Source organism: Halichoeres trimaculatus, unplaced genomic scaffold (genome assembly GCF_033239565.1).
Source record: "Halichoeres trimaculatus isolate MK-OKI-2021-1 unplaced genomic scaffold, fHalTri1.1 fHalTri1_scaffold_6, whole genome shotgun sequence".
Classification (NCBI taxonomy): domain Eukaryota; kingdom Metazoa; phylum Chordata; class Actinopteri; order Labriformes; family Labridae; genus Halichoeres; species Halichoeres trimaculatus.
This window is the reverse complement of record NW_027437184.1, coordinates 30647823-30652037: the sequence shown is the minus strand read 5'-3', so window position 1 is coordinate 30652037 and position 4215 is coordinate 30647823. Positions and strand designations below refer to the sequence as shown.

General features: G+C 41.8%; 1 pseudogene; it reads right to left on the bottom strand.

The window, feature by feature from the left end:
- Positions 1–1752: 1752 nt before the first annotated feature.
- LOC141791844 (uncharacterized) lies at positions 1753–3917 on the bottom strand (annotated as a pseudogene).
- Positions 3918–4215: the final 298 nt, after the last annotated feature.

The following is a 4215-nucleotide window of genomic DNA, read 5'->3' as shown; positions in this document are numbered from 1 at the left end:
TTGATTGAGGCAGACTCCACCATTACAGGCGCTAACCACAGGATTACGGCGCCTGTTCAGCTGTCGAAAGGCAGACATCGCACAATATGTTACAGTTTGGGACAAAATATGCAAAAACAGTGGACAATTCTTTGGAAAGATGTCAATGTGTGGCCATACAGCAACTTTAGATTGAGGAGGCACATCCTTTCAGTGAACAGATACAGATAAGGGAGACAAACCAGTAAGGCTCGCTGCCATCAGTTTTATAAGTTTGATTCGTTCCTTGCTTTGATAAGTCCATGCAAGATGTGTGTGGTGAAATGTTGGCGTTCATAAACTGCTTTGAGAGTTATTCATCAAGGCACTGGGGCGGTGCTGCAGGGCTTGTTCCTCAAAGCCGCTTCCATATTACGGATTTTATTTTTTAGGTTTTCTACTGTGCACTCAAACATTCACTCTATTCAAGATCGCCAAACTTTCTTTCTCTTTGTTTACCTGATTGACTCACAGGTGACAGCTGTTTGTGTATTCTTGACATATAATCTCCATTTGTTTGCCTTGTGTGCTATTTCACACAAGGCGTTGACAAAGTCTGAGCTGGCATTATTCACAATGACTCTTCAGACAGTTGGAGGTGATTTATAAATCAACTCTAAAAGGGCCACATTTCTGCATACACGGGATGACTTTTTTTTTTTTTTTTGCTTTTATTTTTGGGTATGTAACACAACCTGTTAATGTGATAGCAAGTTTATTCTGAGTCTTAAATAATCAGGTGTCTTAGCTTTATAATCTATGAGAAGATAACCATAGGGTGTGGTGGTGGCATCATTGCTTGCCTCTAAAAAATACTTTTGAAAAATACATTTGTCTGCTTAAAAGTGAAATTTGATATTTATCTCTCTGGTTTTTAAATAAAACAAGAGTTTGTATTTAAACAAATGTTGCGTCTGGCCTCACCTTGGATAAATACATTTTGAACTTAATATATACAAGTCAAGTTTCTATGATGGACATATTTTGTAAAAACATTCTGTACTTCCAAATTGTTACTAGCATCATTCATTAAATCATCAATGATAAGGAGGTTGTTTTTCTCTGGGAGTAAAAGGGTATCATCACATAATGTATCAGGCAGGCCATTGACAAAGTTAATATCACAAATTTTTATCAATCAATCAATCTTTGTTTGTATAGCACCAAATCATAACAAATGTTATTTCAAGACACTTTACAAAAACATTTACAGGTCTAGACCTGTAAATGTTAATAAAATTTTATTAGCAGAAACCCAACATCAACACAAGATAAGGAGTCTTATCTTATCTTAATCCACCATGAGTACAGGACTTTGCAGCATTTAGCAAGTTACAATGGCAAGGAAAAACTTCCCTTTAACGGGCAGAAACCTCAGACAGAACCAGACTCAGAAAGGGAGAGAGAGAATGAGACAGACACAGTCTGAAGTTGGGCGCTGTGGCGACAGTTAAGGTGAAACCAGCAGGCCATTCACGGCAACAATCCAAAGCCATAGCAGGTGGAGTCTGGCAGGAGCACAACAGCAGGCCGTCTACTTCACCGATCCCCAGGAACCTGCAAGACAAACTCAGATCCTCCCAGAGGTGTATGGTCAGTAAATATAACAGGACAGTAAGACCAGAAGTTAGACTGACAGAAAAAGAGGGAAACAGGAGCCCTGTGTATCAGTTCCCCCCAGCAGTCTAAAACTAAAGCAGCATGACTTAGAGCTGGTTCAGATCTGATCCAGCTCTAATTGTAAGCTTTATCGAAAAGGAAAGTTTTAAGTCTATTCTTAAAGGTTGAGACCGTGTCTGCTCCCCGGACCTCAACCGGTAAGTTATTCCAAAGAAGAGGAGCCTGATAACTAAAGGCTCGACCTCCCATACTACTTTTAGAGACCCTAGGTACAACGAGCAGACCTGCATGTTGAGAACGCCAAGACCTAGACGGATTATACAGAATGATTAAGTCTTTAAGATACGATGGCCTGACGCCATTTAGCGCTGTGTAAGTCAGAAGAAGAATTTTAAACTGTATCCTAGATTTTATAGGTAACCAGTGTAGAGACACTAACACTGGAGAGATGTGCTCTCTCCTCCCAGTCCAAGTCAGTACCCGAGCGGCAGCATTCTGAACCAGCTGAAGAGTCCTAATAGACTTATTAGGACAGCCGGATAAAAGAGAGTTAAAGTAGTCCAGCCCAGAAGAAACTAAAGCATGGACGAGTTTCTCAGCATCGCTCCAAGACAAGATGTGTCTAATTCTCTTGATATTGCGAAGATGAAAAAATGCCGTCCTTGAGACCTGTTGCATGTGAGAGTTAAAGGACAGGTCCTGATCCAAAAGAACTCCCAGGTTCCTGACGGTGGTGCTTGAAGCCAAGCTGATGTCGTCTGAGGCGGCGATGTTGTTCAAAAAAGCTTTCTGAGATGTTTGGGTCCAAGAGCAATGACTTCAGTCTTCTCTGAGTTCTGCAGTAAGAAGTTTCTGCTCCTCCAGGACCTTACGTCTTTGAGGCATGCTTCAAGTTTAGACAAGCGGTTGGTTTCTTCAGGCTTCATTGACAAGTAAAGCTGAGTGAGAAGGTCATCATATAAATTTTGCCAGCAAGAGTAAATATATACAATGTTATCAATTTTATGTGAAACAACACTTTGATGCATTTTTTGAAACACTCTTTACAAAAAAATGTCTTTCCACAATTGGAAGGTCCACTCACCACCAAACTGAATGGATGCTGCAGTTTACCAGCAAAACCCACTTCTGTCTTAAAATCCATAAGGCAGTGTGGTGTGATCACTAAAGACCCTGCGCTTGTTGTACACCACCTGAACCTTTTTGACAACTGTCTCATTTCTGAGCTGAAGTCTTGATTTATCCCACTTTAATGGTGTCAGCTGAAGTGATGAGATGTGTGCCACTCTGTCGATCCCTAACAAAAGCATAAACCAAACTCTCTAATGACTCGGAGTTGACAACAACTGTGTTTGCAGCATTTAACGTCGCCCCTTTGCACTTGACCTGTGTTTTTCCTTCACTGGGGCCGTAGGCTTCACATTTGGGGCCACCTGAAACAAACTTTGTAATGTAGTCTTCCCCAAGGGTGGGACCCAATCACTGCTTTTGGAAGTAAAGATTATGCTGACTGTGACACAGTATAAGACACGCTCCTGCAGCTTATCCAACAGGTCATAAGCATGAGTCTGGGATGAGCTGTTGTCATTGCTCTGAGGAGCACATTGACATCGTTGATTTTACACCCCTTACCATCGGCACGACGCGACCGCACCATAGCAACGTCATCTGACATGAAACAAAACTGTCTCACATCAAAGTCGTTGTTAAACATGAGCTGGGTAAATCTGGAACGTTCCGTGATGAGTTCACATTGTGGCATATCAGTCCTCATACTGAATCTGCCCCACAAAGAGTTGAGAAGTTTGTTACAACTCCTGCCTTGTTGACAGAGATTCTGAGGATCCAGCTTGATGCACTCTTTTTTTCAAGAAAGAAAGAAAGTCGACTATGTACTTTTTCCTCTTCGGGTACCCCGAAGCCTCTTGTTTGCATTTGAGGAAGGTCTTGACATAGTCCTTGAACAGAGGACTATGATGGCAGGGTGGTGAAGGCAAATGGGTCAAGCTCTGTGCACTTGAGAAACATGTCCCAATGAATCATACAGGCTTTGCGTAACACCTCCACATTATTGACACAATACCTCCTGACCTTGGTCTGGAAATCAGATTTCCTCATGCACCTTTTCATACCATGTCAAGAAACCGGGTTTTCTCATCACTGCTCATTTTGTCAAAGCCATAATAGAAAGGATCTGGGTGTTTGCCCACATTTTGAGAGTTCTTGAGGGTGTTGAACTTTTGGGAAAAGTAGCCTTTCTCCAGGTCTTCAAACCCCATTGCCGCTGGTGTTTTACGTTAACAACAAGAATCACAATATCGCAACACCTGACAAGGAATTTGTTTGTGGATCCTTTCAGGAAGCCGCTGCTGCTTGAAACAGAATTGAGATTTGCAGAATCGTTTGCAGTCCGGACATTTTACAGTTCTGGAAATGGTACTACTGGTGCTGCTGCATTGTGTGAAGCACACATTACACCGTCTTTTACGAACACGTAAGAGCGCTGTCTCATAAGTCCCATAGCAGATTGAGCACATGTATGAAGCACCAAAAAAACGTTTTGGATTTTCAATCAGA